Below are 23061 nucleotides of genomic sequence, written 5' to 3'. Positions count from 1 at the left end.
TGTACTCTGGTTCTCTTGTTCAGACATGCTGAATCCATTTTTCAAACATTTCTGGTTAATTGCATTATTCTTACAAGCTCCCATCATTTGGAGCAAAGTGAGTTAAGCTCTCCCTATTTTTATATTCCATGTTCCTGTCTCTCAAATTTTCCCTACTATGCACGCTGCCTGATGTGTTGACTTACTATAGTCCTTTAAAGGAGTTTGCCTAATAATAATTGACTGATTTTTGGAAAGGGTCAATGTAATCATTACAGGTTGTTCTATTCATAGTGCTGTGGTCTTTATCTGCCCCTTGGGACTCACTACCTGCATTTATGCAACTGTGAACACATTTACAATGTGCATTCTTTATGAGACTTAAAGCCTTGATCAAACAAGGACAAACTTTGTTCCAAGTCATCCAAATAACAATCACTGAAACTAAATATGAACATGACGTTAGGCGTATACCTAATTCTCCTCCTCTTCCCCCCAAAGAATACAGCATAATCCCAGAACCAAAGAAAAAAAAACAACAACAACAACAACAACAAAATTTATTCAATTACAGAACAATATTTGAGCCCCATTTTGCCCTTAACTGCCTCTAAGAAAGAAAAGAAATGCAATTGCTGGCATAACTGTGTTATACAATAAAAGGAACAGCAAGTTTATTACCTGAAAGGGACTAGCTAACTATACCAACAAAGGAATTGATTTATTCTCTTAAGGGGTAACATACTTAAATGCAATTACATCTTGCTGGAACTTAGAACAATAGTAAAAAAAGAGAAAATTACATCTTAAAAAAAAGGAGGGGCAACTGTTCACAGAATAGTACCATAATCAAGTTGAGTTGAAAATATCAAAAATAAAAAAGCATCTTTACAGTACTACTTATACAGCACACTGAAGCCTAGTATCTGTCATAGACACTTTGAAAAGTGTCAGTTCTTGGTTTCGCTTGAAGTACTTGAGTGTATAATGTTCTGCAGGACCAACTTCTAAATTATGAAATCTGAATTTGAAAGGAACAAACTTCAAAGTAAAAGACCAGATTTAACAAACACATGTATTTCTGAAAACATCAAATCACAGTGTGGATTTACACATGAAGTTTGGTTGCTGACTACATTTGTTCACTGCATTTTATATTCCATTTGCGGTGTGTGACACCTTCCCTTTATGTTAGTTAGCATTTACATTAAGTGTGAAAATAAATGAAAAATGAATTTGACAGACAAGAACTCAAGTTCTACAACAACACAATGAGGTCTCACCATCAGTGGTATACAATCCTAACGAGTTGTTTTTTAAAATTGATACAAATACTGGATGATACTAGACCATCCTTAGCAAGAGTTATTTTCTCTACAGAGAATATCCACAAACTAAAGATCATGGAAAAAAAAATAAAAAGAACTTAATTCAGAGCAATCTACCTTATAAAAAGAAAATCATATTGTACGTATGTACAATATATCATATTCAATAATATTTCATGTATGTATAGTAACAATGCATTGAGATCTTTTCACAAAATTGTTGCACCAGATGCTTTAATAAATAGCTGCTTCAAATTTTCATTTAGCAAATGTGCATTTGCTGAAACCTGTTGTAGCTATATTTTACTACTTTAATATACTTTCGACTACAGTAATTTTGTTTTAGAAATATATGAAATTTTAAAAAGAAAGAAATTCAGCTTAAAGACCTGCAAAATAAAGCAAATGAAAAATGCTGAAATATTCAAAATTGCAGATATTTTAATATTTTTTACAAAAAATGGTGCATTAATGAGTTCTAAGACAAAAATTTTTCAAAACTCATAGAAGCACTTGGGAGAGAAAAGTAAAATCTCTTTAAGAATTTCAGCCCTAAACACTGATTCACCAGAGGCTATGACTGGGACAAAACACAGTATGAACTGCTCCAGGGAGAAGTGACCCCGGGATGAATGCTTTTACAATCCTTTCGTGAAATGGAGAAGGAGAAACTATGTGGGAGAAAGAGAAGAATTTACAAAACAGGTAGCTTGAAAGATTAATTTGAAAGACAAAGTTGTATTTTTTGAAAAAGCATTAATCCAGGAAAATTAAAAGCTTGCTTGGAAGAAAGGCGTAAAGAGCCATTTATTTTTTCATTTGGTTGCTTGCTTACTAGTATTTTTCATAGCAACTGGAGGTGAATATGTGAAACCAGTTAATACAAACCATTGATTACAGGTGCTTTTTTAAAGAGTAATAAATAATTTAGAAGCCTAAACCTGACTCAAGCTTGGGTTCTCACATACCGATCAATTTAAAAACTGAATCAAGGTGTTTTTTTCACATTATAGCCTGTCTTCATGTCTACATTTCCGGGTATATCTAATCTAAATGGGATCTGACAGAAGATGCCACAAATCAGAAGATGCACATCAATGCCACAAAAGAAATGATAAATTGTTACAGTCCCTCTAAACAGAGAAAATAAGTGATATGTTCAAGGGATAGCACTATACAATAAAAGGTTTGCTGCCGCATTGCCAAGCCATCTTATCTTACCTTCCCCTTAGCAAGCCTCTACTCAATGTTATGTATGAAAATCTGAAGCAGCCACTTCATTTCTAAAAGAAATACCTTGGCTCAAGTCAGGAAGATACAGAATTTATAGCAATAACCAAAAACGTGGGAACCACATTTGGAAGCTACTGGTAAAATTTCATGTTCATACACCAGGACCATGAACAATGTCAGGCAATCCAGAACAAGGGACCATTCTAAATTGCAATTTTAAAAAGTTCAACATCTTTAATAGCCAGAATTTTGACCACCTCATCTGTTTCACACCACATCTGTTCCTTCCGCGAAGCCCTATATGAAATGTTCAGAGGCTGCCAGCGGTGTGTCCTACAGCATCATCAGGTATCTTCATAATCTTCAGACACAATCTCCTCCTGCCCCAGGGCATTCTCTAGGACCCACACTAGAGGCCCAGCCTACAAACAAGTTCTAGGTCCTCAGGCCTCTCAGACAAGTGCCCTGAATCTCACTGACTTCCACTGAGGATGAACTATATTAAGTTTGTGTCTCTAGCTTCTAATTTTGTCAGCTGGGTGGAAAGGAAGTTCAAGGATAAAGCTTAGTCAGCTCTGCCTAGAGGTCGGGGCTGTTTTAGGTATTTGCCAGACAAGCCGCCCAAACAGCTATGCCATGGGAGCTGAGACCCCAAGAAGTCAGAGCTGGTCCTTTCCCTGCCACCACCTTCCCGAGTCCCACTGTGAGGCCTGGAGGCTCTAGAAACACCAGTTCTCCCGGCACTCTGCTGGAACTGCCTGTCTGCGGCTCAGCAGGCATCAAACTGCTTCAGAAATGCAAAACAGTAAAACTTCTTATATAGCAAGGCCTCCAGGCTTGATTTCAGACCAAACACAGCTGTCACACTTGAGGCACTGCTATGTCAGCTCCCTCCTGCCTGGGTCTGGCTGGGACAGATCATCAAACGAAGCAGCTTTGCCATAAATAGAGAGAGTAACTACGGGGAGTTTCAAGTGTCCACTCCAGTCTGAAGGAGGGAGGCTTGAATCAAGAGTGTCTGGGCCCACTTAGCATTCAGCTCAGTCTAGAAGGGCGTGAAACAAAGACGTGGCCTTATGGCACTGCTTCAAATCTGCTGTTGCCCTCCTGTCGCTAGGTTCCTATCCAGGATGTGTTTCACAGCCTTCAAAGTCGAAGATCACAACTGACCCGAGACACCTGTGTCCCCTGTGTCTGAAATATACCAGCCATCATTTAAACCTACTCTCATGGCCACGAGAAAGGAAAGGATCAGAATCATGTGGGAAGTTACAGACCTGCAGAACAGAGGCACAGGGAGCAGACTGTAATGCAAAACTGCTTTTGAATGTGTTATATGAGTGGGACCTGGTCAAATCTGGGTAACATGCTTCCCTGCCTCATGGATCATTGGGCAATACTGCCAGCACCTTGCATGCTTGGGTATCTCAAGGAGTCTACAGAGCTGCAATAGCTTAGAAGGCAGGCCTGAGCAACCAGAGGACAAAGCTGTATATACAGGGAAATTAGTCCTATAATCAAGAGCAATTTCATCACAACTAAATTCAGACTCAAAGTTTTTGGAGTGGTGTCAAACTTTTCTCTGGGCAGGAAGATGAATCCCAGCCTTCGTGAGCAGTCACAGATGAAACTCTACGTGCTTAGACACAGTCACAACATCCCGCTTGATCTCAATAGTATTTGGGCCTACTGCACAAAGTAATTAGAGGGTTATTTAAATTTGAATAAAATTATAAAGAAACAAACATTATTTTTGCATGAGTAACACAGAAAATGTCCTCCTCCACTACTGCAAGAGCAGATTCAGATTAACTGCATTTAACCATATTGTAAAGAGGAAAGTAGAGTTTATCACTTTTTCTTAGAGGTCAGGCCACAGTTTCTTCAAAGCTAAAAAAGTACTGAAAGTGTCCTTCAGCTTCGATTATGTAGCTGACTTCAAATTGTATGCATTCAAAATTATAATTGCCTTCTGGGTTAATATGAGAAAAGGGAAAATACATCCCATCCTATAACAAAATAGAAGATTTTACAGCCTTATACAGAATGGAGGGCTCTTTTGTTGATTCCTTTTTTGTCTCAGGAATTATGCATTGAATATTAAATAAATTCTATTATATTATTAACTTGAGTTTATTTCCATTGGGGCTTGAAAGATGACTCTTTCCAATCAAGATAATACTGATTAGTATTACTTTCCAATCAAGATAATACTGCTCAAGATCAAAATGGAGTGGGCCTTCAGAAATTCCAGGATCAGGCTTTGCTATTATGTGATGCCATTGCCTATCTAGGTATAAGGTACTCAACTCTGTACATCTTACACATTTGCAGCATATGATGGGAATATGGTTATTTTCCCAGTGACCTGATTTAGCTGGTTAGCAATGATCCCAATTTATCTGACTTGCTACGTATCTGTGAAAGGTTCTTTTTCCACCTGCAGTACGTAAGGTATTGCTATGACTCTTGACCAAGCAAAAAATCTAAAAAAAAAAAAGAAACTCTGGAACAGACCCAAAATGTTGTGCAGTGAAGAACAGTTCCATAGAGACCTCTTCTTGCAGTTTCTAGAGTGAGGTTAGAGGCAGGATGAAGAGTTCTTTGATTGCATATTCACTTCCTGTTCTTCCTAGGTGATACCTCCCTGGCAGTAACGTTGGTTGGCTCCGAGTATTTTCTAGTTGTCACCAACCACTCTGATCTAGATTAATCTAGTCGGTTGTTGCAGCCTTTATATCCAATTCCAAAGCCTCCATTTTCTTCCAGGAAACATTCACTCCCATTCAAATAGTTAAGATTTTACTGTTTTTATTCTTACATACGATTCTTAGAACAAAACTTGTTTTCTCCCTTTACTACAGAATTGCAATAAAATCAGTAAAACTTCTATTAATTTTGGGATGCATTGCAAAAGAAAAAAAATATATCAATCAATGTTAAGTGAAATGACAGCTTTCCAATTTATTACCATCAGGAAATGGGAACCACAGCACTAAACAAACTTGCAGTTACTAAAACAAAGAGCTTCCTCATCTATTCCAGAGGATAAAAATAAAATATTTTTCATTCTCTAAAACTTCCCTTTATTTCTTCTGGCATCATTACTCTTAGTTTGTAAGCAATAAATTTTGTAAAGATGGATACAGAACGAAACATATCTGGTTTCAAGTACCATTTGTTATGTAGCATTAATGCTTACTGCCTTAAATTTTATCTATGTTTATAATTCTAGTGATGGCATAGCCAACACTACGCTATCCAACAGTAAATCTACAGAATTCAGATGTAGATCATACTTCACAACAGAAACACTATGATTAGTATTTTTCATAACAAAAGGTGAAGCTTCTGTACTCAAATATTATGTTTTGTAATACATAATAAAACGGGTGGAAAACCTAAAGTTACACACTGATTATTCACACTAATCAATTAACCAAGTCTTTATTAATAGTTTCTGACAAAAGCTCTCTGATGAAAAAGGGAAATTTTATTTAAACAGTGCTTATTTTCCAGAAACTTAAAACTTTACAGGAAAATTTCCACCAAATTTACATTATGCTTCAGATTTTTACAATTACACAAAGTATGAGAATCCAATTACTATTAGAATTCTGAGGTCTGGATGACTACAAGGAATTAGATTGAATTTAGTATAATTAGACTGAATCTCTAGCTAACACATTTTCAACCTGATACAAGTCAAATTCTGACTTTTATTTACCTTGATGTGTGTCAGTAATATTAACTCCATTAATATCAGTATAGTTAATTATTCCTTTGCTCAACTGAAACAACAATATTAGTGGAAAAAGTCTGCAGACATGAGAATAATTGCTTGCATAAGAAAATCTGTTTTCAAGATGAAAAGTGCCTTTGCTTTGATTTGTATGGGCACAGTGCATCATTCACATCGCTTCCTGATGTAAAACTTTAACAAAAGGGGGAAAAAAAAGGCAACTATGAACAAAATAAATTAAATAGATTAGACTTCAGTTCTGGCCTTGGCAATCTGTATATGCAGTTCCCCTTCACTTTAGAATATGACTATACTCCATAAATGACAAATTTTGGTTCTTTTATTATCATGATTTTAACACATCTAGAGCAGGAAGCTATGTAGTGTTCTCTTTCACAAAGAAGAACAATATAAAATCACAGTATACATATAACAGCAACAGGGACCCAAAGTGAAATACTTTAGCTTACAAATCACATAGCTAACCAATTTCATGCAAGAAAATCATCCTCCATCAGAGTAAGCAAGGAGAATTTAAAGTATTTTTTCATCTTGCTTCCTTCTCCTTTGATTATATTTCTGTAGCCTTAAAATATGAAAAATAAGCCTTAACATTTTATCTCCTGAAATATTTACACTGAAAACTCTACAAAGGATACTTTTTTTTTTTTTTTTTCTAAATAAATTGATTACTTTGCTTCATTATCTATACAGAAATGTATTTTGATCTTTCTGACATTTCTATGCACAAATCTTAAGTTATGGTCCAAACGTCACCTGAAAAAGGAAGAGGCTCAGTTTTGCCTCCTGTCCCTTCTCCAAGCACAGACAGTGATACAAACATTCCACAACAATGAAAGGAGCGATGAGAAATGATGCGTGCAGATTTCACAGAGAAAAGAACATCCCAGCAATGCTCGCCAGAAGTATAGATGGACATTCTGAGGATATGTAAGTGGAGAGGGTCCATTGCAAATGACAAGGGTCAGAAATGAAACCCGATTTTTCACTACAAAGTCAATCAGTGCTTTCACGTTTCTCATATGCAATTTAAACAGACTGCATAAAAACTGCAGTGAATTCTGGAAGCAGTTGTTTTGCTACTTTACAGCCTGGGGAAAAAAAAAAAAAGGGGTTAATTTGTCAAGTCTCCCATGTATACCAGCACACCCAACTTGCATGTAATCCGAACACACTGGAGAAGCCACAAGCTTGTGTTCAGGCAACAATAAGGAAAAGTAGTGACGGAACCAGCAGAAGCATGTATACATATTGATGTAGGGAAAACGGTCTTAAGAGTGCATGCCAAAATCCTTCACCACTATTTGAAGGTAGTAACTGACAAAAGATAGGAAAGACCAATCATTAATTATTTTTATATGTTTTTGTAGCTCACAGAATCACAGAATGGACAAGGTTGGAAGGGACCTCTGAAGATCATCTAATGCAGCCCCCAACCCCACTGCTTTGGTGGTCTGTCTAAATTAAATCATTTAGACATTAAATCACTTAGCTAATGACTATATCAGCACTTAACTGCTACTAGCTTCAATCCCAGCTTTCGTGCTCCCTGCCATTTCTGCTGCCAGTTGGGAAAGAGATAACCACACTCCAGCCTTAAGTCAGTCTCAACCACGAACAGGGCTTTCAACAAGCTCTCTGTATTATCTTACCTGTTTCTCCCCATACAAATACCCTAAGAAAGATGAAAATTTTATGTGCAAAGGTGACATCCTGACCTCATTATAGTCAGTGGCAAAACTCCTCACCAGTAAGTAAAATCCTTGCCCTTTATAATCAAAGTCCTAAGTCTGCCATGTCCTGCTTAGCAAATCGTTTAGAAGATACCCCTTCCTATCAACCTCTTTTGTAATGTGCATTTACCTTGTGACCTGAATCAGTATCAATGACATACATTAGCATATAGGAAAAAGAAAAAGATTGGCTTATCAGCTCTAAGAAGTGCTAAAAGAAGTCTCATCACAGTAAAAGGCTGGTACTGCTCCAGCCATGAGCACCTCACTGAAGTGCAGTAAAAACCTAGGCTTACACACCAATTCATCACATTAACCCTGCAGCTTTTTCAGTAGTTTCTGATGAAAGCTTCTTGACCAAAAAAAGCAAATATTGACCTCATTTTCTAATCAAAGGGAAGCTCTGCACTCTCATTCCAAACAATTAAAAGGTAACAAACAGCATTTTCTTACCAGGACTCTTAACTTATTTCTTTCATGAAAAAAAAAAAAAAAAAAAAAAAAAAAAAAAAAAAGGTATAGCCATTCAGAGTGGGAGACAAGGCATGTATAATGGCACACAATAAACACAGACCCTTTATGTTCTTTCAAGCAACTTTGTGTAAGAAACCTGGATTTACTGAGAGCAGCTGAATATTCCCTTTGATGTTTACGTCACTCACAGATCTTATTAAGAAACTAATGTCTGAAATAGGAGAACTAACACCTCTAAAGGGTTTTACTCAGCTTTTCTTCATCGCATTACGTTCAGCAGTGCTCTGTATTATGTGCAAATCATCCACCTTCCAGCGACGAATGAGCACATGCAAGAGGAACAGACAGTTATGCTGCTACCGCAGGCTGTATCCATTTACAAACGGAAATACCTTCCTCTGGCTTGGACCTTCGTTTGGACTCCTATCCAAGTACTGACTGTCAGCTCTTCAGCCCAAAGGTTCAGGGTCCCAAATCGACGTCTTCACTCTGTTCCTGTTGATGAGATTGAACTCCAGGTGCCCTCTGTTCCCTACCTACTCAGATTTTTAAGCTAAGGAAAACCAGGTATGCAAAGGCAACATCTAGCTGGAAACCTCCAGCTAAATCCCTGGTGAGGATGATGCAGGTCAGCCGAACAGACCTAAACCACATTAGAGGACTTTATAAAATGGAACTACCATTCCTCACAAAGGTCCTGTAACGATTATGTTGTGATATGCAGATACTTGCAGTACAGAGTAAGGAATTGTTTCATTATCTCAAATAGGTTGCTGAATTATTTAATGCTTGTGTTTTTGCTGTTTAGAGTTTGCAGTGATACACTTATCACTCCCAGATGGTATGTTCTGTCTTAAAACATTTTAGGGGGGACTTGGAAAGATTACACCAGCTGCACTTTGAAAATTAACAAATTCTTTCCTGCCTCTTCTATTATTTTCTACTGAATATGATAAAACTCACTATTCTAATACCAGCTCCTACTCCTTAAGAGGGCAGAACCCTAGACTCCATGTGTCAAAACACTGGGAAGCAAGCTGCAGCTCCTGGCATGGACACTTTTCTTTCCCTGATCACGACTGCAGCAGCTTTCCTACCTTGTCTTCAGTTATGTTTGCAACAATAAATACATGTAAAAACGACACAAACATCCATGCAGTTTTAGCTGTTGAATATTATTTCATCTTGCTGATCTTCCCATTTATAATACGCTTTCATGAAATTATATACCATATGTATTTATATCCTAAATAAAACAACTTAGGTTATTAAAGCTTATTAATCAATAGGTTATCAATCAATATTGATTATACTGTCTATCAAAAGAGGAAACATGAAAGGTTAAAGTTGTACCTGTACCTATTGTATGTTGTCAGCAGTACGTACCGTCCATTTTTAAGCTATGAACAACTAAGCAGCTATAAATCAGGCAAAATGCCAATAAGTTGTACACTTTAAACACAAAATATAGTTACTATGTGCATGCTGCTTAATTTCCATTTGGAATTTAGTGTTTCAAAGTTTTGCCTTGGAAATCTTACTTTCATGCCAACAGTTCACCCACCTCTTGTTAAAGCAAGGTTTCAGCTCAATATTTAGGCACACTAGAGACTTAATAATAAAGGTCAAAAACTCAAGTAATTAGAGTTTTGTATAATTGAAACCCTAGACATAGGCTGTTAATGTCATTTTCTTCATATGTGGCTATAAAAGAAAAATTTTAATACATGAAAAGTATGTTAGAGTAAAATCCCAATGTCACATTACTAAAATAACATGATTCAGGAACTTTTCTGATAAGAACTGTCAAATAAACTGTTTCTACTATGTAAGGTGCAATAACAATTTCTTCAAAGCACATAATCGCTTTTATTAATTTTATGGTCTCAAGACAGTAGAATTCTGCTCAGTGCCTTATTTGTACATTTTCAAAATCTTGTGCTATTTAGCAATTGGTACATTTACCACCTTGGAGTTTTAGGAGTCCCTTTTACTCAAGCACTACACCTTATCTGGAATACTGCCCCCAGTTTTAGTGCTCCTAGTAAAAGACAGATGCTGGAGTCCAGCATAAGCCACCACAATAGTCAGGGGCTGGAGCAGCTGCCCTGTGAGGAGATGCTGAGGGAACTGTGTTTGTTCAGCATGGGGAAGAGATTGCTTTGGGAGGACCTATGAGCAGCTTGACAGTGCCTATTAGGTTACTGAGAACATGGAGCCACGCTCTTCATAGATGTGCACAACAGAAGAACATGAGACAACAATCGTAAGTCTTCAGAATATTTGCAGGTTAGGGACAATGTGATCCAGAACTGTTATTGCTGTTCTTTCTAACCCCCGCTGTTTTTCTTCTATGATTTTTTCTAAATAGCTTTTGAACTCATGTTAACTGCATAGATTTCCTCACAATCTTTTCAATTTCCCATGAAACTATACAAATTTCCTCCTGATCTGTTCAAATTCCCTACTGCCTGTACCCACACATAATGCTATTAGCACTGATTGGAGCAGTCTTTGATCATGGCCTGGTGTAGCAACTTACCTAGCTGTTAAGTTTTGCATATATTATTGTGTAACACTTACCAGACACTCAAGCAACTTTCTCCTAATGTAAACTAAAACCTGGAAAACAAGGTGCAAGAAAGCGATGGTGAAAAGGGGTGGCTCTCTCACCAGCAGGAGTCACTTCCAGGGGAAACTGGACAACAGCAGTGTCAGGGTTTGCAGGTGCAATGCCATGAGAACAGCAGTATAAGAACAGCACAAGAAGAATGTGGAAGACCACTGCCGCAGCAGCTTCTGTGAAATCTTACAGAGCTCCAAGTGACGGGCAGAGTGCAGAGCTGCAAATGGAAGACCCTTATCAAATGGTTAAGGCACCTCAGACACTGTGCAGCACACCACCTACTTCATGAATAAGTTACAACTTGAGTTTTCTCATACCTTGGATGCTCGCAAGACTTTGACTTATTCTTCAGGATTCATCAGTTTCTCTGATGGATCTGCACCGCCTTTTCAAGACACTCTAGATAAAGCTTTCCAGGTTAAAACAGCATGGAAACAAAAGCTGGACTCATTCAGTGTGACTAGACTGGCTCATGATTGCTCAGCCTGAGCTGGACAGGGGACAAGTCTGAGCAAAGCCCCTGAGCCATCCATTCTAGAGAAAGAGCACTCTGTATCTTGAATAGAAATGAACTTAAAACAAAGACTGAGTGCTTCAGAGAGTAAATCAAGTGGTGATATACAGAATCCAGCATCTTCTACTTCAAGACTGAAGAACTGGGGACACACAGAAGAACTATTATAAGCAGTTATCTTCTTATAGGCACTTATGAGTTACCTTTGCTGAAGACTCTTTCATTTCCTTGAACAAAAAAATAGTTTACAGCTATTCAATAACTGTGAAACCAAACTATTTTTATAGTTATTACACATTATAAAGAAACTTCAACAATGTCTCATGATTTGCGGGAGATAAACATTAATATTCATATTGCAAAACACCACCACTAAGAAATAAGAATAAATATTTGCTTCCTACTACCTGCTTGGTTCATAAACTACATAACACATTGAATTAATGCCACAGACAAGTAAACATCTGAGCTTGAAGGCTGTATACCAAACTTTCCAGTCTCTTTTCCTCATAAAGAAATTTCTGAGTCGCATCATTTCATCTTGCCAATCTTGACTGTGTAAGAATGCGTGAGCAGTAAAACCGAGCTCATCAAGCCAGAGATCTGTTGAGCCTGGTGCCTTGTCCCCAGATGCCCAGCAGCAGATGAGTAAGGAAGCAGTGGTACCTCCCTGGAATACACCAAGTCTTCACAATATTTGCAGGTTAGGGACATGCTGATCCAGAACCGTTACTGCTATGCTTTCTAACCCCTGCTATGTTTTTCTTCAATGATTTTTTCTAAATAGTTTCTGAACTCACATTGACATTTTGCATTGACAAACTTCTGCAAAAAGTTACATAACTATGTTATATAAAAATGGAAAAGTTTGGATATGTGCACACAGGGAAGTTAGATCATACCTTAGAGTGGAAAGAAGTTTAAGACAGACTCAAGGTATTAAAACAGTATTTTTGTACAGAAGTTAAGCGCTACCTCATTTCAATTTTTAAGTTGCTTGAAGATGAAGATACAGAGTAACATGTATTTACTTCATAATATTACCAATGTTGCTATAATAAAGTCAACACTAGAACAGTCCTAGCCAGCATGGGCCAAAGTTCACAATATAATGCATTCATTCCAGGTAAGTTACCCCAATCAGGAGACAAATTTTTCCATCTCATATGATTATACTAATCCACAAACTCAAAACCAAATGGAATAAATGAAAGGTGATTTCATCAATAGATGTTAGCTCTAAAAATGCCTTACTTACATATCAATTCCAGTAAACAGTCTAACCTTAAGTGATTCAGTAATGCAACCTTCCCCGAGAAAATGCTTACTCCTTCGGAAATCATTACTGAAACTTCAAAGCATGACAATATATTTTATCATGGAACAGTCCAATGTTCTGTCTCTAAGTGTGAGTTATCTTTTTTATTTTTAATATAATTCATTGAATGTAATATGTGCCTTCCTACTTAAATGCAGCAACAGACAGAACATTTTCTTGTACAGACTTGGAGATATTGGAAAACTCTGATACATACTGATTCTTTTAACTTGAATTTCTATTGAAATTCACGTACACCGTATGCATATAGGGAATAGCATAAAATTCTCAGCAAATCCAGCCCAAACCTCTTCTCTAAAAGGGAGAAAACCCTCACTCCTGAGAAACAATAAGCTCACTCAGCTTCATGATTCAGCCATGACTGTAAACCAGACGTACTTTGTATTGCAGCTTGTATACGCAGACCCAAGATAGCTTTAAATTAGCTAGTTTGAATGCTGAGGAATATAAAACAATGGTAGTCTGCTAGGATGTCTGGTCAATACGTGCTTAACTTACCATTTTGGAGATCACTCGGCCACATTCCAACTTTTTTGTCATTTCTCGTCAGTTGTAATAGTTCACATACAACAAGATTTGCTTATTTTCAAAACTACGTCTCTCCTACTAAGCATTAGGCAAATATGAAGAACCTACATTTAGTCACTCTCTGTATTCATGGTAATTCATAACAGGATTCATATCGTTTTCATGATGGAAAAATCTGAATTTGATCAATATTTTCAGTGTCCAAACTATATTTTAACAGCAACTTCCATGGGAATATCTAGGGTAGTGAGACAAACAACTGAAAATTATTTTCTGCTTTAAATGTCTTCTAGAAAGTAGACAGGTTTTATAACATAATCTCTTTTTAATGTTTTTCATAATAGAAGATATACCATTCTATTATAGCATTATTATTTTCTTGGGCGTTTTGTTTGTTTGTTTGTTTGTTTTTTCAAAGAGAAATGGCTGCACAAAATTAAGCATGTGTTGGGACTTTAGTAGTCGGGACAGTATTTCACTTTTGTATTTGAACTGCTCTCAACACAGGAAGAGAATGCCAAGCAGAAGACACACAACAGCTTACAAACTACTTGTCCAGTTTCAGCACGCATACTGTTCTTCATTTGTGGGGAAAAAAAAAAAAAAGGTTAATGGAAAACCAAACACCACTGGTTTGAAAACTGGCATTTTAATGTCAGGTTGAAAATAGTTGTGTGTATTAAACACAGACTTTGATACCAAAATGAAAAGCAATCTGACACTGAGAGTGGTGTTTTGGGTAGGCTTAACTAACTATGGTGTTGCATTTGCATGAACTTGGTCACCATCAAGCATAATGGCATGGTTTCCTCTCTTAGGAATTCCCAGCTGACAATGCCAATTTCATACAAAGCAGAGCTATTGCAATATTTATATGAAGAAGCTGGCACCAGCGCTAGGTAAATATGACTGACTAGCTTTCCTCTGGGGCCATGACATGTTTTTTTCCTAACATTTTGGGTCAGCTCTCTGCCAAAATAATGAAAAAGAGGTGTCAAAATAGTGCATAATTGTATCGTTGACTGTGGAAAGCTATATATAGTTGAGATTTATATACGTTATACATATAATGATGCAACTGGAGTAGTATGAGGGGATGGAACTGCCTTCCAAGAGCGCTCTGGTCCTATGACAGAGAACAAGCCCTCATTTCTCTCTGAACAAAGTGGGCGTTCTGGGTACAAAACAAACGTGGGCTGAGGCCACTGATCCAGGAATGCACTGGACACTAGGGAAGAATTTAGAAACAATAAATAAAAAAATAATTTAGAGTATCGAAAGATCTAGGGAAGCTGTTGGGGATCGGTGAGGGGGGAAGAGGGAGATGAGGGAGGGGAGATGGCAGAGGGAGTCAGGAGAGGGCGTCTGAAAAACCTTAATGTTGAAATACCTTCCTTTTTTGTTCATGGAGTTCTCGGCAAAGCACACAGGCCTTTGTATGCCTGCAAATTATACCCCGAGTAACTGTCACAAAACTATTCTTCTGTCACAGCGACGAAATGTCACGGAACTAGAGCTGACAATGTGGAAAGACAAATATGCTTTAAATTCCTTGCTATCCGTGCCCGTGCTTATTCCGTGCTGTTTATGACAAAGATTCTCAACAGCTTTGGGGTTAGAAAAGCACATTCACGCATTTTCACATGTCAAAAGGTCGCCACGATTCGCCTCAGCACTTCATGCTCCGCATCAGGCTTGTTTTAAACACTTCTTCCCTGTTTCACCCCCGTGCAGTTTAAGGATGTTCTCAGACCTCCTCAGAGCACTCCGAACTGCAAACTGCAGCGGGCTCGGGGGGAGTCTCTCAAAGACGAGCACACATTCTGTGTGGTGCAAGGAGATATTTCTATTTCCCTACAGTGCCGATAAGCACAACCGATTAACTAACGCTGTGTTCCACCGCTGACTAACCCCAGCCACCTCAGCACCAGAGACCCCCCGACCGCCCCCCGACCACCCACCCCCGGCGGCTCCGGGGGGCACCGAGGGGCTGAGGGGAGCCGGGGCAGCCCCGCTCCCCGCCCGGCTCCGGCCCCTCACGGCCAGGGCTGCCCGAGGAGACCGGCCCCGGCCGCGGCCCCGCCGGGGAAAGGAAGGAGGCAGCCCGGGCACGGGGAGCCTCGCAACTTCCCCAAAGCTGCCCGAAGCGCCGCGGGCAAAGCCGGGGGGCGCCGGCCGGGGGATCCCGGTGCCACTCACCTTCCCGCGCCGCCTCCTTCCTTATCTCTTCGCTCGCGGGCTGCAACTTCCAGCGCTTCCCCCTGCTGCCATCTTCTAGGGGGGAAAGGGCGGCGAGGAAAAGTTGGCGGCGGCGGTGGGGTCAGGGGGACATCGCTGTGCCGTGCTGTGCCGTGCTGTGCCGGGGCAGGCGGGCAGGCAGGCAGGCAGGCAGGCGGGGCGGCGGCGGCAGCTGGCGAGGGGCTGCGCGCTGCGATGGCAGCCCCGTGGCGACACGGGGAGGATCGGCTAAAAATAGCCGCCCGGCAGCCGGAGGGGGGAGCCCGCCGGGATGCGCCGCGATCCCCAGCGCCGCCGCTGGGGGGGCCGGCGGGCTGGGCTGGGATAACACCGCGGGGAGCCGGCGGTGGGGGCAGCGACCCGGCTCCGGGGGTACCGGGAGGCGCCCGGGCACCAAGCCGGGGAAGGCGCGCTGTGGGGCGGCTGCACGGGGCGGGCGGGGTCCGGCCCCGCTAGGGCGGCGGAGGAGGAGGATGCGGCCGGGCTCCGCCTGGGCCCTGCTCCCCCCTGAGCCCCGGGGCTTCTGTGTCCTCCCGCTGAGGCTGTGACTGGCTCTGGGAGGTCTCTCGGTATCTCATGCCTCTCGCCAGCCTGCCCTTCCTGTCCGTACCTGCACCTGTGCCTCGCCCAGTGGCCTCGGCCCTCCTGTCAGGCGTGGCAGAGGTGTGCAGGGAAGGGTGACGAGGCGTGGTGGCATGGCTCTGGGCTGCCATTGTCTGCTGTCTCCACTGCAACATTTGCCATGTGGAGAAAGTTGGCATGTGTAGGCCTGGCATGGTGGGTTTCAGCCCCTTGGGCAGTCATAAACTGAGAACATTGCATGCTTCTGCAGCGCCATTCAACTGTGTTCTGATTGACCTCTTGCTTTTAGGTCTTTTTACCGGTCTTGATGTTTCTTGATGTCTTCTACTCATGATGAGGATCCTCATCTTTCTGAGCCCATATTAGATCTCTTCTCTGGTAATGGCTGACAGTCTTCAGAATTCCCTTTTCCTAATAACATTTCATATGGCATTTGAAGCGTTTTAGTCTATTGTGTATTACCTGCATTTATTTTTAATCTATATTTATGGATGGATGTATCTTGGTGAGAGATAGGAGCGTCTCCATTTATTTGTCCCCTTCTAGGAAAAAGTTAGCTTCAACACAGTTTAGTTTTTGGAAACCTAAGCAAACCAAAAATTTGTTAGCTATCTTCTGCCTAGAGGCTTTGGAATTTGTATTTGTATTTATATACTTCCACTTGCTACTATAGAAATTTCACAGTGTTTTACATAATATTTTCAATTTTTTAAGACTGACTACATATTCTTTCCAATACAGTGCAATGTTAGGTACAATGTCAGATGTTAGGTTTTCTGAAACAAATGCTTTAAACTGTTGTTTCCAAGAGTAGTGAAGAACTAGCTAAGACTAAAAGGTAAAGCTGGTAACTAAAGGGGATTTGGAATTTGGGCCTGCATGTTATCAGTTGCTCAAGGAACACAACAGGTGAAAACTCCAATGTGGACAGCAGTGCCTTTTGTGACCCTCAAAATAAGTCTCAGTTCTCAAAATTAGAAATAAGTCTGCGACTATACGTGTTTCATCTTGGAGATGAATCTCATTATTTTCCTTTGATTTGCATTTGAGCTTGAGGATCAGTTTTAAAGGTATTGCTAGATGTTGAGTCATGGAGCACCACATGGCAGGTCTGGGTCCATACTGGCTGATGAAATCACACCACACTGTCTCTCTGACAAATAGATGCTCTTCAACCTGATACATACATTTGTTTCATTATGTACTCTTGTCCTCTCTCTACTCAAAGCAAGCATAGGCATTATAATTATATTCTAGAGGAGTAGTCACTATTTTAACGCTTCATTGGAAACTCATGAGCTCAGGCTGGAAATGACAGGCTTCTCTGAGACACCTTCAAGTTTTGGTGACTGATGCGCTCACCCTACTCAGTTCCACTCTGTGCTAAGTAATATAATGAAGTGTTGCACGGTAATATTCAGGCAGCCTTTATCTTACTTTTGCTAGATCCAGAATTCCTATGCCATTCCTCCATTATCAACTCCTAATCCTACTGACCAAAAATGATTTATGGGTTTGACTGATTTGCTGGAGTGGATATGTGTAGCTGTTTTTTTCATATGTAGTGTTCCCAATTTTATCACTGTCTTTCTGAGATATTGCAAACATTTACTGGAAGTCAAAGGGGTGAGAAAAGGATGTGGCAACCCTGCATTATAATTTGTAAGTTTAATTTATAAAACCCAAGGTGAGGTACTGAATTCCTTAGAACATTCTCATCCCTAAAATGAGACTTACATCATTCTTTTAGCTTCATCCCCGCTGTATTGTGAACTGCTGTCTGCCGACCATTAGAGCCTTGATGACCATCATGTCCACCTTAATTTACAGTAACTGGGATTTGGGATGGAAAAAGCTTATATATTTTTCACATGAAAGATGAGTGAGGTAATTTTTAAGAGGGCCACAAAGGTTTTGGAAACCACACAGAAATAGAAAACTATCTTTCTCATGGTTCCTCATGAGATCTGAATACTTCTATATGGGACAGTGAGAGAAAATCCATAATAAAAACTTTACAATTCATCTAACATTCAGTTTTATGTTCTATCCAACTACTTCCTCACATGAAAAGTTTGAAAGGCCTATGAGGAGAAAAAACAAAACAAAACAAAACACTTTTTTTTCAGTCAATTAGAAACATTGAAAATATTGAAAACAACGGAAAAGCTAATGTATACAAAATTCTGTAACATTCAGTAAATCATTTCTCACATTGATTTTTTAGTGTTGTTAGTACTATGGAAAAAATAGCTTTCTGAAGTTCCGTGACTTCACTGGAAACTTAGTTATTAAACCTTAGGTATTAAAAAAACACTGAGGTACAACACTCATGAAGCAGTACTTAAAACCAGGAGAGAGATGACAAGCTAGTCTGACTCATTTATCTGATGTTGTATGCCAGCTCTTTGCTGAAATAATTACTCCTTTTTCATGTATTTCTGTTACTCAACTGTCGGACAGCAGATCATTTTCGTTATCTCTGGCAGTCAACAATTTTCAGTCATTTTTCCCATGGTGCAGTCTTGCAACACACCTATGTTGCTAGTCACATCCAGAGCAGACTGTCAAGACATACTTTAGAGAGATGACTTAAATTCATCTTTAAGTTCAAAGAAGCAGCCACATACTTTCTGCGTAAGACAAGTAAGTACCTCAGACTTAGCTGATGTTCAGCCTTTAAGTTCCTGTCAAGTTTTAAATGGAACTCATGGCTCTGTGCTTTTTGTCTTCAGAGTCCTGAGAAGTTCAATTCATACTGCTCTCCTCTGTAGAAATCAATACCAGCTGCCTCTCATCTGGCCCCTTTTCAGCTGTATCAGTCAGATGCTTCAGGTCACTTTTTTTTTTTTTTTTTTTTCCAAAGGGATTTGAGTACCTAACCAAAAGAAATCAACAGATACCTCACATTTTGTGAAGAACATCCATGCACCATGTGCCTAAAGTATGTGGTCCCTTCTAACCATCATTGTGCAATTCTCTCTATATGCTTAATATATATATACACTAATGCTTACAAGAGTGTCTACTGTTGCAATTTGTATTTTACTAGAAATGTTTACATTCATTTTCTAAAACATCAAGATTTCCTTTCTTCTCTAATAAAAATATTGGAATTTTGCTGGGGTTTAACTTATTTGTTAGATCTGTTAGTGTGTCTGAGAATTAAATGTCTTCTTTTGGGTAAGACTGCTTTCCTTTTAGTAAGTATCTTGCTCAGTGGCTCATAAAGATGAAAATCTTAGGTGTTTCAGATTGGGTATACTTGTCGATTTCGTTTACAGAAAGTGTTTGCTCTTTTCCTGAAAAAAAGAACAGTGGTTTGGCTGATCAGGCACTTTTACGTAGTTTGTAAATAACCACTCATCTGCTACAGAAGTAGGCAATGTAAAGAAATCAATGCAGACACCAACATTCTAAATATAATAGAGATTTTTGTACTATTATTAAAAATAATAGTTTTATGTATACTTAGATATCTTTAAAAATACATTTATTGCGCACTGGAGATGATTTAATGTGCGATTAGCTCTTTCAGTGCCTGGGCTTTCAGGAATGTATACACATACCTACATTCGATAGGACTATTCAGGTGGTTAAAATTAAACATGTTATTACCCTTTTTTTAGTGCCAGTGGTTAGCCAGTATTTGGAAATTTGTGGGTTGTTTCTTAGAAACACGATAGAGTCATGTATTTTTTGATCCAGACCTATTTGTATGCAGAGAATATAAACAAATCTTGTCTCCTTGGATGTATTAAGTATGAAATGAATGACAAGACCCAGCTACTTGCTCAGAATGCCAAGCCCTTACACTGCCTTTGCAGAGCAGCACTGTGCCCCAAAACTGTTTCTTTCACTCCCATTAAGTAAAGGTTTTTAAGTCCCCCCTAATGCTGTGGGGAACTGCATAAAAAGAGGATCCAAGTTAAAGGCTTGGATGTCTGTTAAAAGATTTCCTGGTAGCTTTAGACTAACCAGAGCTGAGACTTTTCCTTGCTTTTCTAGGCTGTCCTTCATTCTTGATCCCGAATCCTCTGTGTCCTACCTGCATAAGCCGGTATTTTCTTGTTGTTCTAATTATTGTTCTAATTGTCTACTTAATTTTCTGATGTCCGTGCTTCCTGCTAGCAAAGAATGTACAGAATCACAGAATCGTCTAGGTTGGAAGAGACCTCAAGATCATCGAGTCCAACCTCTGACCTAACACTAACAAGTCCTCCGCTAAACCATATTGCTAAGTTCAACATCTAAACATCTTTTAAAGACCTCCAGGGATGGTGACTCCACCACTTCCCTGGGAAGCCCATTCCAATGCCTCACAACCTGCTCAGTAAAGAAGTTCTTCCTAATATCCAACCTAAAACACCCCTGGCACAACTTTAGCCCGTTCCTCCTTGTCCTGTCCCCAGGCACGTGGGAGAATAGACCAACCCCCACCTCGCTACAGCCTCCTTTAAGGTACTTACAAAGAGCGATATGGTCACCCCTGAGCCTCCTCTTCTCCAGGCTGAACAAACCCAGCTCCCTCAACTGCTCCTCATAGGACGTGTTCTCCAGGCCCCTCACCAGCTTCATTGCCCTTCTCCAGACTTGCTTGAGCACCTTGATGTCCTTGTAGTGAGGGGCCCAAAACTGAACACAGTACTCGAGGTGCAGCCTCACCAGAGCTGAGTACAGGGGGACAATCACTTCCCTAGACCTGCTGGCCACACTGCTTCTGATACAAGCCAGGATGCTGTTGGCCTTCTTGGCCACCTGAGCACACTGCTGGCTCATATTCAGCCAACTATCAACAAATATTCCCAGGTCCTTCTCCACCTGGCAGCTTTCCAACCACTCATCTCCCAGCCTGTAGCTCTGCTTGGGGTTATTGCGCCCCAGGTGCAGGACCTGGCACTTGGCCTTGTTGAACTTCATACAGTTGACCTCAGCCCATCGGTCCAGCCTATCCAGATCCTCTTGCAGAGCCTTCCTACCCTCGAGCAGATCGACACACGCACCTAACTTGGTGTCATCTGCGAATTTACTGAGGGTGCACTCAATCCCCTCATCCAGATCATCGATAAAGATATTAAAGAGGACTGGCCCCAGTACCAAGCCCTGGGGAATGCCACTAGTGACTGGCCTCCAACTGGATTTGACTCCATTCAACACGACTCTTTGGCCCAGCTATCCAGCTAGTTTCTAACCCAATGAAGCGTACGCCAGTCCAAGCCACGAGCAGTTACTTGAGGAGAATGCTGTGGGAAACTGTGTCAAAAGCCTTGCTGAAGTCAAGGTAGACCACATCCATAGCCTTTCCCTCATCCACCAAGCGCATCACTTTGTCATAGAAGGAGATCAGGTTGGCCAAGCAGGACCTGTCTTTCATAAACCCATGCTGACTGGGCCTGATCACCTGCTTGTCCTACAAGTGCCATGTGATGACACTCAAGATAACCTGCTCCATGAGTTTCCCTGGCACTGAGGTCAAACTGACAGGCCTGTAGTTTCCCGGGTCTACCCTCCGGCCCTTCTTGTAGATGGGCATCAAGTTTGCTAGCCATCAGTCAACTGGGACCTCCCCCGATAGCCAGGACTGTTGATAAATGATGGTAAGCGGCTTGGCCAGTTCCTCTGCCAGTTCTCAGTATCCTTGGGTGGATCCCATCTGGCACCATCGACTTGCATATATCCAAGTGCTGCAGCAGGTCGCCAACCATTTCTTCATGGATAGTGAGGGCCACATTCTGCTCCCCATCCCCTTCTACCAGTTCAGGGTACCAGGTATCCAGAGAGCAGCTAGTTTTGCCGCTAAAGACTGAGGCAAAGAAGGCATTAAGCACCTCTGCCTTTTCCTCATCTTTTGTAACTAAGTTCCCCCCCACATCCAGTAAAGGCTGGAGATTCTCCTTAGTCCTCCGTTTTGCATTGATGTATTTGTAAAAACATTTTTTGTTGTCTTTAATGGCAGTAGCCAGATTGAGCTCCAGATGAGCTTAGGCCTTTCTAATTTTGTCCCTGCACTGCCTTGCAACATCTTTATAGTCTTCCCAAGTGTCCCGCCCTCTTTTCCAAAGATCGTAAACCCTCTTTTTCCTGCTAAGCTCAAGCCACAATTCTCTGTTCAGCCAGGCCAATCTTCTTCCCTGCCTTATCATTCCCAGCCTCAAGTTCCATGACATCCAAACTCTCTCTGATATAGAGAGCCACATCACCACCCCTTCCATGCTGCCTGTCCCTTCTGAAGAGCCTATAGCCAGACATTGCAGCACTCCATTCATGAGAATGGTCCCACCATGTTTCCGTGATGGAAACCAAGTCGTAGCCTGCCTGCCACACAATGGCTTCCAGCTCCTCATGATTGTTACCCATGCTGCGTGCATTAGTGTAGATGCACTTCAGCTGGGGCATTGCCTTCTCTCCCAGCCTTGCCATTGTTACCCCTGGCACAGCTTTAACAAGCCTTGTTTCAGCCCCATCCCCCTTCTCACCTAGTTTAAAGCCCTCTCAATGAGCCCCGCCAGCTCCTGGCCTAGAATCCATTTTCCCTTTAGAGATAGGGACCCGTCTGCAGCCATCAGGCCGGGTGCCGAGCAAAGCGCCCCATGGTCAAAAAAAAAAAAAATTCTGTGTTGGCACCAGCCTCTGAGCCACGTGTTTATCAGGTGGGCTTTCCGTGTCCTCTCTGTACACCTCCCTGCCACCGCAGGGATGGACGAAAACACCACCTGTACTCCTG

The 23061-nt window shown here is 40.7% G+C and overlaps 1 protein-coding gene across 2 annotated transcripts in view; it reads right to left on the bottom strand.

Annotated features, from left to right (window-relative positions):
• The window catches only part of HDAC9 (histone deacetylase 9), a 472308-nt gene extending 456453 nt beyond the window's left edge, over positions 1-15855 (bottom strand). For both annotated transcript variants that reach the window (XM_032181790.1, XM_032181791.1), the window contains exon 1: positions 15717-15855. The gene's annotated coding sequence lies outside the window, so the exon portion shown is untranslated. The remainder of the gene's footprint in view (positions 1-15716) is intronic.
• Positions 15856-23061: the final 7206 nt, after the last annotated feature.

This window comes from Aythya fuligula, chromosome 2 (genome assembly GCF_009819795.1).
Source record: "Aythya fuligula isolate bAytFul2 chromosome 2, bAytFul2.pri, whole genome shotgun sequence".
Taxonomy (NCBI): Eukaryota; Metazoa; Chordata; class Aves; order Anseriformes; family Anatidae; genus Aythya; species Aythya fuligula.
This window is presented reverse-complemented; position numbering and strand designations above follow the sequence as displayed.